Here is an 18,330-nt window from a genome sequence, read left to right on the forward strand (position 1 = left end):
TCGAGTGATTGGAAAATGAGCTTGTTGGAAAGAAAGAAGTGCCCGCGGTGTGTTTCACATACTTATCATAATTCTGGTCTAAGTGTTACTGTAATAGGATCATTGGCATCTATTGTTCTGCTGTTTAATAATCATGATGAAACGGGATCTAGAATCGGATTAATATTCCTTATGTTCACTAACCAATAAATATAATAGGGCTATAATAGGGTTAACACAATGATTCAGTTTGTCTGCCTGCAAACACAGGAAGCGCTTGGAGCATAGTTGTGCATACTTGTGTTGTTGTACTTAACGAGGTTAGCCTTTTTGAGATACAACTTGCATTTCCCAAGAGAGACCTACATTGTTGTATGTACAGTGCATTCGGAAAATATTCAGACCCCTTGACTTTTTCCGCATTTTGTTACGTTACAGCCTTACTCAAAAAATGTATTACAACAACGACAACAAAATATCCTCATCAATCTGCAACACAATGTCCCGTGATGACAAAGCGAAAACAGGTTTTTAGAATTTTGTGAAAATGTATAAAAAATAAATAAAAACAGAAATACCTTATTTACATAAGTATTCAGACCCTTTGTTATGAGACTCAAAATTGAGCTCAGGTGCATCCTGTTTCCAAAGATCATCCTTGAGATGTTTCTACAACTTGGTTGGAGTCCATCTGTGGTAAATTCAATTGATTGTGCATGTCAGAACAAAAACCAAACCTTGAGGTCGAAGGAATTGTCCGTAGAGCGCTGAGACAGGATTACGTTAAGGCGCAGATCTGGGTAAGGGTACCAAAACAATTCTGCAGCATTGAAGGTCCCCAAGAACACAGTGGCCTCCATCATTCTTAAATGGAAGAATTTAGGAACCACCAAGACTCTTCCTAGAGCTTGCCTCCCGGGTGAGTAAATCGAGGGAGAAGGGCTTTGATCAGGGAGGTGATCAAGAACCCGATGGTCACTCTGACAGAGTTCCAGAGTTCCTCTGTGGAGATGGGAGAACCTTCCAGAAGGACAACCATCTCTGCAGCACTCAGTCAGGTCTTTATGGTAGAGTGGCCAGAAGGAAGCCACTCCTCAGTAAAAGGCACATGACAGCCCACTTGGAGTTTGCCAAAAGACACCTAAAGACTGTCAGACCATGAGAAACAATATTCTCTGGTCTGATGAAACCAAGATTGAACTGTTTGGCCTGAATGCCAAATGTCACATCTGGAGGAAACTTGGCACCATCCCTACGGTGAAGCATGGTGGTGGCAGCATCACGCTGTGGGGATGTTTTTCAGCAGCAGGGACTGGGAGACTAGTCAGGATGGAGGGAAAGATGGACAGAGCAAAGTACAGAGAGATCCTTTATGAAAACATGCTCCAGAGAGCTCAGGACCTCAGACTGGGGTGAAGGTTCACCTTCCAACAGGACAACGACCCTAAGCACACAGCCAAGACAACGCAGGAGTGGCTTTGGGTCAAGTCTCTGAATGTCCTTGATTGGCCCAGCCAGAGCCCGGACTTGAACCTGATCGAACATCTCTGGAGAAACCTGAAAATAGCTGTGCAGCAACGCTGCCCATCCAACCTGACAGAGCTTGAGAAGATCTGCAGAGAAGAATGGGAGAAACTCCCTAAATAAAGGTGTGCCACGCTTGTAGCGTCATACCCAGGAAGACTTGAGGCTGTAATCGCTGCCAAAGGTGCTTCAACAAAGTACTGAGTAAAAGATCTAAATACTTATATAAATGTGATATTTCATTATTTTTTATTTTGTATACCTTTGCAGAAATGTCTAAACCTGTTTTTGCTTGTTCATTATGGGGTATTATGTGTAGATTGATGAGGAAAAATGTAAATGTAATCCATTTTAGAATAAGGCTGTAACACAACAAAATTTGGAAAAAGTAAAGTGGTCTGAAAACTTTCTGACTGCACTGTATGTGTGTTTATGTAAGCTAATTATTTACAATAGTGTAAAATAGACAAATTTAAAACAACTCCGTCCGTTCTCTCTGTGCTGTGGATAAGTCACAGCAGATGATACATCTAAATCCACAGAGGCGAAAAAGAGACATGCCATGAGACTCAGGACAGGCCAAAGTGTACCACCAGGATCACCCGTCCACAGCTGGGTCCCAGTGTTCCCATCACTGCCACCTAGATAACAGATACTGGGAGACCAGTGTGCCAGCCCTTCCGTTTCCCAGAACAGATCGCTACTAATCCAATTGTGCCTCATTCACTCAAGCTAGTCAAGCTCAGTCCTCAATCCGTCATGCATTCTAATGCAATTACGGCAGCTATGCAGCAGGCACTCTCCTGAAGGAATGTGTGTGTGTTTGCATGTGTGTGCGTGCATGCAGACACGGACTTCTAAAGAAGTTTTATTGCTTCTTTAATCAGTACAACAAAATATCAATTAGCCTTTAAAAATGATCAACTTGGAATAGCTCACACAACGTGTCATTGGAACACATGAGTGATGGTTGCTGATAATGGACCTCTGTACGCCTTATCAATTTCATGTTATTTTAATGGACAAAAAATGTGCTTTTCTTTCAAAAACAAGGAAATTTCTAAGTGACCCCAAACTTTTGAAAGGTAGTATAGATTGGCTGAAACTGGCATCTTATGAAGGCAAGTAAGAGTCAATATAAACGAGAGCTGCAACAATTTTCCTGACATGTCATCCATTTTGCATTTGTCGCCCTGCAACATTCAGCCATATAGAGACACACATGTCTATCTAAGCAGTTATCACTGCTAATTAGTTCACGATTAAAAGGGTTTTAATCCATTTTAAACACTAAATACTGAGTGGAATTCTAAGCTCCCACAGCATATGTTGGATTAGTCCTGGAACTTTGTCTGCCATAGCCACTGCAGGCTTTGGGAGGGTGAGTTAAGAAGGGGAATTTATTCCTTACTAGTCACTTTAAAGGTCTAATCTATCCAGCCCTGGGCCATGGTGATGATATCACTGCCGCCCAGCTGAGCTCATGCTGCAGGGCAGTTTACAGGGCAGCAACTCATGTCCAATGATGACACAGACTTTCAAAGGCCTCTCCTACAGAGCGCACATGCAGCCTCAGTCAACTACGTATCCCTCAATCCATTAAGCAAGGAAAGGTAGAGGTGTCATTATTTCAGTTATCTAACTTAAACAGGAATTTAGAGACACCGGTGACCTTGTTCGTTGTCCATTGACTCGTTTTTCCACATTTATTTCCCACTTCATCACAAACAAGTCTGTTTCAAAGGAAGATTTGCCAAATCCAAAATGGCCAAACTTTAAAAGCAGTAGTCAGAGGAGAGAAAGTACACGCTGCCAGTGCCAACCAACACTGTGACATCCCACAAAAACAAGCAAGACCACTGCAGTCAACATGTTATGTAACTGACACAGTTCTCTATTGAACTCTTACTATTACTGCAGTAATGGATGACGCTGTAGTGCAGTGAGTGCAGTGAGCATGGATGCTGCAGAGAGTGTAGGCGTGGGACAATCGTTCTGTGGTGCTTAGCCTACAGATCTGTATGTGGGCTGACAAGTAGGTCAGTAGAATACAGAATAGTACAACAGTGTTTTAAGGAGCACTGGAGATTGAATACCTGCCGTTCTGCATCTAGTTTACCTTATAAGGTGCAGTGGCAGTGAGATTCAGTTCACGCATATCAAATTTAAACATGTGATCCTCTCTGTGCAGGTAGAGGTGGATGAGACTCTCCCTGGTTGTCCTGAATTATTGCCTCAGAGTTTCCCTTTGAGTAATGCTATAGTTCATAAGGAGTTTATGCATTCAGTAATCCTACTGTCATGTCTTCCTCTTCATCGTCATGCTGGCAAGATCTCTACCGTCTTGATCAACTGTCAGACTGCGTTATGGACATATCACATGCCCCATCCGGAGGTGTGCCTTGAGAACTAAGCAGTCTCCTCTGAAGTACATAATAAGATGGATTGGATGTGATAGAACACACCATTCTTGGAGGAATCCACACACCCGTTTCCAAGCTGCTATCACTTCTGCCACAGATATTTCCATATACTACCATGTTATTATATTGAGGGGTAATGTCTAAGACTAGGTTATACATAAACATCCTTCACTTCACCTCACCACCACAAATTCTCTGATTTGTAACCCGAGCTATTCTAGCTGGTCAATGAGAAGTCGATGGATGTGTTTCGAGTGACCCCTATTCCCTATATAGAGCACTACTTTTGACCAAAGCCCTGGTCAACGGTGGTGCACTACATAGTGTGCCATTTGGGACACTTCCTATGAGAGTTCCATGAAAAACACCACATGCCAAACAGATTGAAGGTTCCAAGGCAAACACGTGTCCAGACTCTGGGTTTGTCAGGGTGGAAAGACTACCACTGGAGCGTGTCTCTGGACCAGACGGCCCAAACCAGAGTCCACATTGGCCCGGACACACAGGGTGTGGCGGTGAGCATCACTGAGACGTGGCAGTCAGAGAGGCTAATGGAGACCTTCGTCCGTTATACAAATGATACACTTAGTAGCACCTTGTTTGCCGCAAACATTCAGAAACTACATTTTCAGACATACGTAGATGAAGCATACAGTTTAGTTTGCCCTTGAGGGAACATCTTAGAAAGTATACACTGAGAGTACAAAACATTAGGAACACAGGCTCTTTCCATGCCATAGACTGACCAGGTGAAAGCTATGATCCCTTATTGATGTCACTTGTTAAATCCACTTCAATCAGTGTAGATGAAGGGGAGGAGAAAAGTTAAAGAATGATTTTTAAGCCTCGAGACAATTGAGACATGGATTGTGTATGTGTTCCATTCAGAGGGTGAATAAGGCAAGACAAAAGATTTAAGTGCCTGTGAGAAGCATTGAAGTCAACAGGGGCAGCATCGCTGTGGAATGCATTCATCACCCCGTGGATGTCGCGACGAATTGAGGCTGTTCTGGGGGCAAAAAGGGGTGCAACTCAATATTAGGAAGGTGTTCCTAATGTTTTGTAGATTCAGTTTATGCTTGAAGCAGCATAGCTTGCCTCTGCAATACACTAGATGTTACCACAGGTTGCTATTTCAGTCCAGTCCTCCCATAATCACAGTTGACATTGAGATTACTTCAGAAGTTCAGAAGAAGTGCAGTGAGATGTCTGTGCGTGTCTGTGTGTGTGTGTGTGTGTGTGTGTGGATGTGTTTAACTATGATAGTAAACAATCCAAAAATGTAACCAATTGGGGACATTTTGTTAGTCCCCACAAGGTCAAATGCTATTTGTAGGAGGTTTAGGGTTCATGTTAGAATGAGTTTTAGGGTTAGAATTAGGTTTAGGAACTAGGGTTAGTTTTAGGGTTAGCGTTAGGAGCTAGGGTTAAGGTTAGGGTTTTGGTACAGGTTAGGTTTAGGGTTAGGGAAAATAAGATTTTGAATGGGACTGAATTGTGTGTCCCCACAAGGTTAGCTGTATAGACTGTGTGCATGGGTGTGGTCTGTTCCACTGGGGATGACATCAACAGCCATTAGTGGTATTCCCTTGCAGCATTCCAGGGCCAGACGCCTCACATCACATGGTATTGAATTATGTGTGTGTAAGGGAAAGGTGAGTCTGAATCATGACAAATGCTCACAACATCCACAGACACGCACACATACACACACCATATGACTACTTATGCTGAACAAAAAATTGAAATGCAACATGCAACAATTTCAAAGATGTTACTGCGTAACAGTTCATATAAGGAAATCAGTCAAATTAAATAAATTCATTAGTACCTAATCTATGGATTTCACTTGACTGGGATAGAGATATGCATCTGTTGGTCATAGATACCTTAAAAAAAGGTAAGGGCGTGGCTCAAAAAACCACTCAGTATCTGGTGTGACCACCATTTGCCTCATGTAGTGCCACAAATCTCCTTCACATATAATTAATCAAGCTGTTGATTGTGGAATGTTGTCCCACTCCTCTCCAATGGCTGTGTGAAGTTGCTGGATATTGGAACGCGCTGTCGTACACATCAACCCAGAGCATCCCAAACATGCTCAATGGGTGATGTCTGTGAGTATGCAGGCCATGGAAGAACTGGGATTTTTTGATCTTTCATGAATTGTGTAAAGATCCTTGTAGTAACATGTGGCTGTGCATTATCATGCTAAAACATGAGGTGATAGCGGCGGACGAAATGCACAACAATGGGCCTCAGGATCTTGTCAGTGTATCTCTGTGCATTCAAATTGCCATCGATAAAATGCTATTTTCTTTGTTGTTCGATGCTTATGCCTGCCCATACCATAACCCCACTGCCACCATGGGGCACTCTGTTCACAACTTTGACATCAGCAAACTGCTTGCCCAAACAACACCATACACGTGGTCTGTGGCTGTGAGGCCGGTTAGATGTACTGCCAAATTCTCAAAAATGATGTTGGAGGTGGCTTATGGTAGAGAAATTAACATTCAGTTCTCTGGCAACAGCTCTGGTGGACATTCCTGCAGTCAGCCTGCCAATTGTACGCAACCTCAAAACTTGAGACATCTGTGGCATTGTGTTGTGTGTCAAAGCTGCATAATTTAGAGTGGCCTTTTATTGTCCCCAGCACAAGGTGCACCTATGTAATGATCATGCTGTTTAATACGCTTCTTGATATATCAGATATATGTCAGGTGGATGGTGTATCTTGGCAAACGATAAATGCTCACTAACATGGATGTAAAAAAAATGTGTATCTGTGCATATGGAAAATGTCTAGGATCTTTTATTTTAGCTCATGAAACATTGGGTCAACACTTTACATGTTATGTTGCGTTTATATTTTTGTTCAGTGTATTAAGTACATTCTCAGTCCATTTGATATGGATCTGACAAATCCTGCGCATAATTAATCTCCCTTCCTCTTCCTGCTGTGTCGAACTGATCCATTTAAATTTGTTACATGATTACATTTGGCTTAGCGTAGCAGAGATTACTATACGCTTGGTTTCCGTTTGGAGAGAGGCATTCGCCTGACTGAAAAGAATGACAGAGTTTTACAGCAGATCAGACTTCCCACTCGATGCAAGATTATTAACAGCCAGAGAGTGAGCACATTTGTTTTTGTAACGGCCCAGTTCTAGCGCACACTGAATATTAGGGTTTAGAAAATGTCAAATCTATATTTCAATCCCTCCCTCAGCCCCTCAATGGGGTTGCCCAATGACAGCCACAACCAGTGATTCAATCTCTGACAATGAAAACAAAAAGTCAAGCATGACATAATGATACATCCTATACATAAACATGACTGATGTTACTGTATGCATTAGACTACACCCCTACCCTCACATCTTGACTCCACCCCTAACCTCACATCTTGACTCCAGCCCCTACCATTCACATCTTGACTCCACCCCTACCCTCACATCTTGACTCCACTCTTACCCTCACATCTTTACTCCAGCCCTAACCTCACATCTTGACTCCACCCCTAACCTCACATCTTGACTCCACCCTTAACCTCACATCTTGACTCCAACCCTACCCTCACATATTGACTCCATCCCTACCCTCACATATTGACTCCACCCCTACCCTCACATATTGACTCCACCCCTACCCTCACATATTGACTCCACCCCTACCCTCACATCTTGACTCCACCCCTAACCTCACGTCTTGACTCCACCCTTACCCTCACATCTTGACTCCACCCCTAACCTCACATCTTTACTCCACCCCTAACGACTCACATATTTACTCCACCCCTATCCTCACATATTGACTCCACCCCTACCCTCACATATTGACTCCACTCCCCCTACCCTCACATTTAGACTCCACCCCTAACCTCACACCTTTACTCCACCCCTACCCTCACATATTGACTCCACCCCTACCCTCACATATTGACTCCACCCCTACCCTCACATCTTGAATTTGTTGGATGTTGTCAGTAACCAGGTTTCCATCCAACCTTTTTATGCGAGTAAAGTACAGGCCTGATGGAAACAGCAAATTTGTCTGTGCAAATTTGTCTGTAAACTTTCCAAACGTCGACAAAATACGCTAGACAAGGTGGGATCTCTTTGTGTAAGTAAAATGTATTAGAGTGACACAATGATATGTTTTAGTCAACACTACGACTCTGGAAAGCATGCAGTTTATTAGGCTACATATGAAATAAGTTACGAAGAATTTCACAGGGTGGTGAAAATGCATGGTGATGAGCTTGATGCTCCTTTCAATTAAATATCAAGGGTCTTGATGATCGACATGATGATCAATGCTGACATGATGATCGATAAATTTGCTGCAGTTTGACAAATATAAATAATCTCTCTCTTATCTATAACAATCTCATCATGTAGGTGGCCTACTTACACTGTCTCTGCGAGCTGTTGTCTAAAGCACTCGTGCCAAAACCAGAGTGTGCTCATTCGTTAGATAATGCAGCATTTGTTGTGACAAAACAATCAACAGATTTGAAAATATGATGGAAACCCATTTAACATGTTGCGTTTTTATGGGGTCCATGTTTTTAACTGCAAAAGTTATTTTAATGTGCACTATGTCATCACGCAGAGCCTTTTATCCGCAACAAGTACATTTATGGAAACACATATTTACTTGTTTTATTTTAGCATGAAAATCTGTGGCCAATGTTGCTTGTCTAATAACAAGATATTAACCAAACAACACATGTGTATATTCCAAGGCTACCCTTAAGACTCCCTGTATCCAGCGCAACAACAGGCGCCTAAAATGGAATCAGACTTTCTCCAGGGGAATTAGTTCTGCTCGGCCATGTCCTCAGCTCTTTGTCTGTCTACAGCTGAACTCATGATGGCCATATGACAACCCACTGGTGACCCCAGGCATTGTCTGAGGTCTGTATGAGAGTGCGAACGATGCTGTGTGCGTGTGTGCGCGTGCATGCGTGCGTGTGCGCGTGCGTGTGTGTGTGTGTGCGTATGTGTGTGTGTATTTTAGATTAGTCCTCAAGTCTGTAGTCCAAGAAATATTTCATATACATAATGACTTACAACAGAACCCTAAAGTGAATCCAGGGCTGAAAGAGAACAGAGCATCATTTATGTAATGGAGTAGATTTGGCTTAATCCTCCTCCCCATTCTTCATGTCCAAATTGAAATAATATGTGTTCTCCTGAGTTCTAAAATACATGTGGAATCATAGCTCTATTCTGCTTACTATCAGCAGTTTGCATCCTCCCTCTTTTTGTCTTCATGGCCTAATTCATCATACTGTATTCATAACAGGTCTCACAGGGAGGGAAGCATTTTAAAGTTGATACTAAAATCGAAAGTTATACATTTTCCTAGTCAGGCCAAATAGAGCTGACTCACTGGGCACACTGGTACGATGCTATCTCCCCCTATTGGCCAACCCAAATTTTTCTCTCTTTTTTTTCTCCAAAAACACTACAGCACTATAGCACGAAGATCGGATGCAACTGGATGAATCATGATGAAAGATAATGCCTGCCTGCCTGCCTGCCTGCCTGCCTGCCTGCCTGCCTGCCTGCCTGCCTGCCTGCCTGCCTGCCTGCCTGCTGCCTGCCTGCCTGCCTGCGATGGAGCAGTGACTGATGAGGAACCATAGTGACATCATGGGCTGGATAAAAGCAGTCTACCATCTTCCCTGGATAATAATTGCCTCCTAAAATAATAGAAAAATAATAATGTTATTGGTCTATCTATAATAAAGCTGTGCTTGAGGGTAGTCTTTGCCTAGACATGGATTATAGACTTTCATTCTTGTTATTTTTGAAAGCCACAACTTCAGGAGAACACCTTTCTGGGCTAGAATATTTGAGAAATAAGCTACTGGAAAGAAATATAGGGCGATGAACCAACGTGAGTCAAGGTGCAACCTAAAAATCTGTAAGCATCATTGGAAAAGAAAAGGCGCAACACTCGCTCACCATTAAAAACTACTGTTTTTATTATGCAAGTTTAAAAGATTGACGTTTCAGCCTTCAAAGCTATTGTTCATAGCTTGAACTCGTTTTTTTTAAGCTGTTATGTTAGGCCAGCCTTGAGGAATGAGGATAGCTTATTAACCATTACCCGCATGGATAATTTCTTTCTTAATAAGCTTAAAATGTATTCAACTTGTCATTCTATTTTTCTATAGGCTACTTGTTATTAATCCCCTGGCTACCTTACATTTTTAGGTTATTCAAATAACTTTTTGAGATGGAACTCCGTTACGTTCATGGTTTTTGATCGGGAGAAAGCCATGCATAAAACGATGAACCATAGCCTTCATATTCACATAGCATATCAAATGGAGAGACAAGGGAATATAGTCTTTTTAAAACAACTAAACACAAGATAGTTAAGGGGTGTCTGTTGTTTTTTTTTCGCTCAAGCCTATATTGACACATACTTTAGGTCTAGGTTTAGGATGTTGTGTCATGTCCATGCCTCCAAGGCAGTGGTATTTTGCTAAGCTCTACATAATAGCAACATCTGCTGCTTTTCAAAGCCTCACAAACTCAGAGAAGTAATATCAGAAATATCGGACAAAACAACACCTTAAACTTACCTCCAATTTAGCACCTGAAATATTGGGCTGAACTAACCTGTCAGTCAGGTGCAGGGTAGCTGTGACCCTTAGAGGTGCAGACAGCTGACAACACACTGACGTGAGAGCCACTCTTCAGGTGTGCCTCACCAATGCCTCTCTCTCCATCATCCCAACAGCTAATGGACGCACCAGCCTCTAATGATCTAACACTGCACTTCAATCCAGTGTGTCCTCACTAACGACCCCGTTACTCCACTAACGCCTCGGTCAATACGGGTCATCGGAAAACACTGCAGTCACCTCGACCCAGTGGTACAGCAGTCAGGAACATATTAGTTTTGCTCTCTGTCCAATGTCTGGATCTACGAGGATGTCCGTCTTCTGCCTGCGTAAACAATGCTCCGTCCCGACAATTTCCCTGCTGCAGTTTGTACCTACAGTACACTCTGCAGCAAAGCTTCCCTACTCTCTGCAAATGGACCCGCTGGCCCCAGTCCAGCTTTTAACAATCTACTCTCTAATACACAGTACATTAGCCTACAGCAAAGGAATGCAAAGTTTTACCTGCTAGGGAAAGATGCTCTTAGATGTGGTATGTGTCCATTTTCACCTGTGACTGAAAGCCCTGTCAGCCACAGAGGCACTTACTCCTCTGTGAGTCCGGAGTCACTGAAAGAGCTGGCAGAGCGGAGAGAACGGAGGCAGGGCTGATTCTCATTGTCGCTGTATGTTTGTATTTTGCTGCCCGCCGGGCACACACTCATCATCACGGCCCTCACTTTGAATTTGGGCCAAATGGGGTGACTATGAGGCGTCAGCGCAAGGAGTCATTTTCAGAGGCAGTGATATAGTGCCAACAAAAGCGTACTGTACCACACCATGTCATATTCAGCACTGGAGGGAGGGGGGATCTACATGCCACACGGTGTCTTAGAGGGGAATGTTTGAGAGTGGATCACGGAATCATGGAAAAATACTGAATCATGGGTGGAAAAAAAAACACATTACAGAACAGGTTTTGTCACACACAAAAAGTAGGATGTTATGGTTAGCATATACTTAACTCAGTATCATAGGTGTCATTGTGAGCAATCACAGAACAGACATACAGTATTGTGACGAAGTTGATCAGAAAGTGGGTCAGATAGTTAAATGGCTAAAGGCCAAATCTTTATCAGAGAGAACAAGCATTGTCTACATGAAAATTGACTGCTTTGTGGGTTGACTAACTTCGAAGGAGGATAAATGACACCGTTAGAGATGCTGCGGTAATTACTGGGCTCCTCTTCCTCTTCTGCTTTGGAGGAGAAGTGAGTCAGGACAAGAGCAGTGATTAGAGTCAAAGCTATAAGGGGGAGTACTCACGCTGGGAGACAATGCTTCAACATCAAAATGGAGGACAAGTGAGAAAGTATAGCCACGACTCTTCTTGCTTTTACATGATAGCCAACCAACTGTATTTCACCCATGTATATGAACAAGCATCCACGCACACACACACACCCCGACGCACACTAACACACACACACACACACACACACACACAGGCAGGCACATTCACACCTCCAATCTTGTACGGCTAACGAGTTGCCTTGATCAAATCGAGTTGTGTTTACAGGCACAGCACAGGAAGGAAACAGACTTGGTAGGCTACCAAACTCAGAATAAACAACACTCATCAAAAGCACCTACTGAGCTGAGACACAGAAAGGTGTTCTATCACTGTCACACCTTCACCTGCTGACACTAGCCGTAAAACGACCTTTAGTATTCAAAACAACTAACTCAAACAGTCACCTTGTAAGAAATGAAAGACAATGGTCGCAATATACTGGAAGTAGTGTCATTACTGTCTTCCACAGCAAGGTTAAAAGTAAAAGACTGTGTCATACTTTGACGCTAACTCCTATTATGTCATGCTGTATGCCTTCTATGCCTTGTGTCTATATCAAAGTAAGAGTCCTGTCATCTTATCTGGATTGACAAAGGCCCCCCTTAACCAATGGATTTCTAGTCCTTTTAACCTTCGAGAGAGAGAAAGAGGGTGTGTCTCAAGAGGCGGTGATGTTCAAAAGGCAGCTTTTGTCCTCTCACAAAGCAGAAGGGGCCCTCTGCTGGTCTGAGAGTGAAACTGCTTCTCTCCACACCCGCCACACCACACTGCAGCAAAAACAGCCATCATCATATCCTCTATTCCAGGTATTCCCAAACTGAGGTGTGCGTTTCACTGCCAAAAAATAAAATTAAACCCTCTAGTGGTTCAGCAAAATAACAACACAACTAGGCAAGTCAGGTCAGAACAAATTCTTCTTTACAATGACGGCCTACCCCCGGCCAACTTGTGCGCCGCCCTATGGGACTCCCAATCAAAGCCAGACGTGATGCAGCCTGGATTCGAACCAGGGACTGCAGTAACGCCCCATGCACAGAGATGCAGTGCCTAGACCGCTGCGTCACTTGGGAGCCCAAATGCCGGTAGCCTCGTCAGATAATTAACATCCAATCACATTAACCGTTACTCTCTCACGGGAAACCTTCACTCTTGCGCAGACATTTAGAAACGAAACATGACCATTTGAAAAATAAGCCACGGGAGCTTTTATAGCAAGAATAAAGACGATTTTCAGGTACAAGACGTGTATAAAAGGAAAAGATACCATTAATAAAAGGGGGCTAGAAGCGTCTTATATGGTGAGCTACTGAGTGGCTAGGACAGGCAAGCCCCATACGATTGTGAAGGACTTAATTGTTCCTGCTGCTGTTGATATGGCTGGGACAATGCTGGGGAGAAAAGGCAAAAAAAAACTATACAGACAATCCTTCATCAAACAACACTGTTACACAATGCATCAGTGACATGGCTGGAGATTGTTTTAAACAATTACTACTTTGCATACAAGCCAGTGAATTCTATACAGTTGGATGAGTCAACAGACGTGGCAGGCCTGGCACAGCTCCTGGTATATGTCCGTTACGTTTATGGGGGGGTCAATTAAGGAATACATCCTCTTCTGGAAACCAGAACAACATGAGAGGATTGACAGGAAGACATAGTGGAGTGGTATATCTCGTGGTGAACTCTCGTGTATTTTCTGCATTATGCAATGATATGGGCAGCGACCATGTAACGCTTTTACAACATACAGAAGTGCGCTGGTTATCAAAGTATTGACACATTTTTCTTCAGAAAAGTTGGAGCTCTTTTCTGTCTGCATTAACAAGGACAACACATAGGCCTTTCTGTCATTGTATGATATTTTGTGTGCAAATGAACTCAAGCTTATGGACAATGTCAAATGTGATATAGCGAAGCACCTGAGTGAGCTGGGTGTGCAATTACGCAGGTACTTTCCCGAAACAGACAACAAAAACAACTTGATTCGTTATCCCTTTCATGCCCTGCCTCCACTTACCAATATCTAAACCAGAGAGCCTCATTGAAAATTGCAACAAGCAGTTCTGTGAAAATGTAACTTAATCAGAAGCCACTGCCAGATTTCTGGAAAGTGTTGTGCTCAGAGTTTCTTGCCTTGGCAAATCGCGCTGTTAAGACACTGATGCCATTTGCAACCACATACCTATGTGAGAGTGGATTCTCAGCCCTCACTAGCATGAAAACTAGATACAGGCACAGACTGTGTGTGGAAAATGATTTAAGACTGAGACTCTCTCCAATACAACCCAACACTGCAGAGTTATGTGCATCCTTTCAAGTATACCCTTCTCATTAACCTGTGGTAATTTATTCACACTTTTTGATGAACAAATAAGGTTTTATATGTAAGATGGCTAAATAAAGAGCAAAATGTATTATTATTATATTATTATTTGTGCCCTGGTCCTATAAGAGCTCTTTATCACTTTCCATGAGCCGGGTTGTGACAAAAACTCATTCTTATGTTTAATAAATGTATTGTATAGTGTGTGTGTGGCAGGCTTACAATGATGGCAAAAAACAACATTTGAGAGTGCGCTGACCCTGGTGCTAGAGGGGGTATGCAGCTGGAGGTTGAATGTTTGAAGAGGTACGGGTCTACAAAACGTTTGGGAACCACTGCTCTATTCGGCTGAGGTGTATTCAGTAGGAACTAAACGGAAGGAGATGGGTGGAAACTGGCAGAGACTACCTAAATGTGTCCAATTAGAAACGGTGGTTTTTATTGTGAAACCTTTTCCTTTGTAAATGTTTTGCTACGTATGCACTAATGAATAACCCGCTGACTACACAAAGTTGAGCTATGGCGCAATAGAGTTGCGGGACAATAGACGGGTTGGTTGCTTAGCAACGAAACCCACGTGTAAGCAGCTATGCGGCAAAACAGACAGGGTTGGCTTAGACTTTTGAGAACATGTCAACTATATTTAGTCTCTGATCTGATCTGTTTCACCTGTCATTGTGCTTGTCTCCATCCCCCTTCAGGTGTCGCCAATCTTCCCCAGCCTGCCCTGACCCTGAGCCTGACTGCCGTTCTGGATGTTTTGCAACCTATCGGGTTTACTGACCTCTGCCTGTCCTTTTGCCTGTCCCTGTACTAGTAATATACTTTTGTTACTTCGACACTGACTGCATCTGGGACTTCCCTGAAACGTGATAGTACGAACTGGCCATGACTGACCCAGCAGACTCGGACCAGCTCCGCAACGCCATCTCCTCCCAAGGAGCCACCATCGGAAGGTACGAGGAGTTTCTTTGTGTTCTTATGGAAGGTTTCCAGACCTTGGCCGAACGCCATGACCAAGTGTTGAACACATTGCTGGAGCAATTCTGTGGGTTTTCTGTTAGGCAGCCTACCATGAGGGTAACCTCCCAGCCCCTCAGTAACCGGGTTGTTAGCAGCGCTGCCTCCCCAGTCACCCCGGTTTCCAGGGTACCCAGTTTACCTCCCTCAGAATGCTTCGATGGAGAGTCTGGCACCTGTCGGGTGCTGATGTCCGGGAAGGCCAGCTTCTGCAAGACTACCGCAGTTTGGCAGACTATGCAGTGGATTTACCCGCATTAGCAGTCATTTCATCTCGACCTGTCCACTTAATGATCAGGCTCACCGATAGGAGCGAGTACTCTGGTGGGCCATACAGAGAACTTTTCCTCTCCCCTTGCTCGCATCCCTTTTCATGCTATTTTGCTGTGGTGGAATCAGTCAAAAACTCTCTGGGTACTCACTGACTCTGGGGCCGATGAGAGCTTTATGGACGCTATCCTGGCTTCCAAGCTGGACATCCCCACTCAGCCCCTCTCCATTCCCATGGACGTTAGAGCGCTGGACGGGTGCTCTTTAGGCCGGGTGACCCACAATACCACCCTCATCAACCTACGTGTGTCAGGGAACCACAGTGAGACGATCTAATTTCTACTCATTAAGTCTCCCCGGATTCCTGTGGTATTGGGATTCTCCCGGCTCCAGCGACATAATCCTCTCATTGTCTGCTGGTGCCATCATGGGCTGGAGCCTGTTCTGCCATGTCCATTGCCTGAAGTCAGTGCAGCCTGCCCCGGGACGTCTTCCTGGGTGCTTGGAAGTTGCCCCGGACGTCTCCGCCATTCACGCAGTGTACCGTGACCTCTGGGAGGTGTTCAGTCAGGCCCAGGCCACTTCACTTTCGCCGCACCGACCATATGACTGCAGGATTGCCATTCTCCCAGGCACCACTCCGCCCCGGGGACAACTGTACTCTCTGTTGGGTACGGACGCCAAGGCTATGGAGACCTACATTTGAGGACTCCCTAGCTGTAGAGTTCATCTGTCCTTCTGCCTCCCCACCGGCGCAGGGTTCTTCTTTGTGGCGAAGAAGGACAAAACCCTGCGCCCGTGCATAGACTACTGGGGTCTCAATGACATCACGGTGAAGAGCCGCTACCCCTCATCTCCTCAACCTTCGAGCCGCTCCAGGGGGCCACCGTGTTCTCCAAGCTGGACCTATGGAATGCCTACCAGCTGGTGCGGATTCGGGAAGGGGACGAGTGGAAGACTGCCTTCAACATGGCCAGTGGTCATGCCATTTGGCCTTACCAACGCCTCTACTGTGTTCCAAGCTCTGGTTAATGATGTTCTCCGCGACATGTTGAACCGGTTCATCTTCGTCTACCTTGATGACATCCTCATCAACTCCCGCTCTGCCCAGGAATACGTGCTCCATGTCTGGCAGGTTCTCCAACACCTCCTGGAGAACCAGCTTTTTGTAAAAGCAGAGAAGTGTGAATTCCATCGAATTCCACCATCCCCTTTCTGGGTTACAGCATCGCTGCAGGGAGTGTACAGATGGATCCCGGAAATGTAAAGTGGTGGTGGATTGGCCCCAGCCTACGTCCAGGGTGCAGCTGCAACATTTCCTGGGATTCTTCAACTTTTATCCCCGCTTTATCTGGGGTTTACAGCACCCTGTCTGTACTCACCTCTCCCAAGATTCTGTTCACAGGGTGATGTAACCACAGATTTCTTTTCTAATGTGTTATTGACTGTACATCTGTTTATGTGTAACTCGGTTGTTGTTTTTGTCGCACTGCTTTGCTTTATCTTGGCCAGGTCGTAGTTGTAAATGAGAACTTGTTCTCAACTGGCTTACCTGGTTAAATAAAGGTGAAATAAAAAATAAATACATTTAAACAATGAGCTCTTGATGTCCCTCAAATACATTGTTACAGTTGTTGGTTAGCTAGCTATTTGCCATATTAGCATAGACGTGACATCAGCCAAAACATCTTAAAACAAGACATTGTATCAAGAATAAGATAAAACTAGCTGAGACAAGCCACCTATGATTCTCCACATGGCAGGTTCTTGTCATTGTTGCTAGCTATCTGGCCATCTAGAATCACAACAACACACGACCTTCTGCCCCACTGAATGATTCGCATCGTTTAAGTGACGTTGTCAGCTAACCCGACTATTGAATGAGAGAGGGTCCTCCATGCAGCACTATACAAGTCTGTCAACGACCGCTTCTGAAATCAACTAAATGATCTCATTTCCCCACAGAAATGAATCTAACAGTGTTATTATTGGCTCCGCAGATTGAGGACAATTGCATGCATTGATGGAAATGTATCCTAAAATGGATTTCCTTATTTAGACCAATTATCTCTTCATGACATTATCATTACAAATAGCCTATGTGAGCGCGTAGTTAAGTCATACATTTTTTTTAAAGACCTATTTAAAGACCTAGGTGTTATTTTAAAAACCTAACATTGAAAGACAACTTTGGACATGCAGAATTGAAACCTTAGTTGAAGCAGACCATATGTTCCCGAGGGAACAAAAGCCGTCTTGTTTAAAAGTACGGTATGTGTTGGGAGGAAGGGTCAGCTGATTGCCGAGATGTCCTAACAGAGGAAGACTATAACCTTCTGACTAAACAGCCCGCATGCACATGATCATCACGTCCTGCACTGGAGTTATTATCAGTAATCATAAAATAATGGCAGATAGGCCTATATCAGTGCTCTTAATGTTTTGACTTTAAGATGTTAAAATATCTATTAGAGTGGAATGCATATTTAATTCCATGTTAGATTATTATTAGATTATTAACACATGGCAGTAATAGCTAGCGATTGTCTCTAAACAATTTTGAAACCACCTAAGATGGCAAATAACCCATACCAAAACTTGTCCAACTAACACCTTGTTCAACTAACGTCAATCGCTACAATGAAGCAAATATCAAATCAAAACTACATTGAAAAAACAATCATGGTCACTGCAATCCAGTGCCAAGCACATTGTCTTGAAGCTAACCTCCCTGAGCTCTAAACTAGCTCTGCCTTCCGTACATGAGAGGTTATCTTGGCAAAGCTGCTTTACAAAATAATGCCAGAGG

General features: G+C 43.8%; 1 protein-coding gene across 13 annotated transcripts in view; it reads right to left on the bottom strand.

The window, feature by feature from the left end:
- The window catches only part of nav1b (neuron navigator 1b), a 133,201-nt gene that overhangs the window by 114,520 nt on the left and 351 nt on the right, over positions 1-18,330 (bottom strand). The gene's annotated exons all lie outside the window — the stretch shown is intronic.

Source organism: Oncorhynchus tshawytscha, unplaced genomic scaffold (genome assembly GCF_018296145.1).
Source record: "Oncorhynchus tshawytscha isolate Ot180627B unplaced genomic scaffold, Otsh_v2.0 Un_contig_1824_pilon_pilon, whole genome shotgun sequence".
NCBI classification, from domain to species: Eukaryota; Metazoa; Chordata; class Actinopteri; order Salmoniformes; family Salmonidae; genus Oncorhynchus; species Oncorhynchus tshawytscha.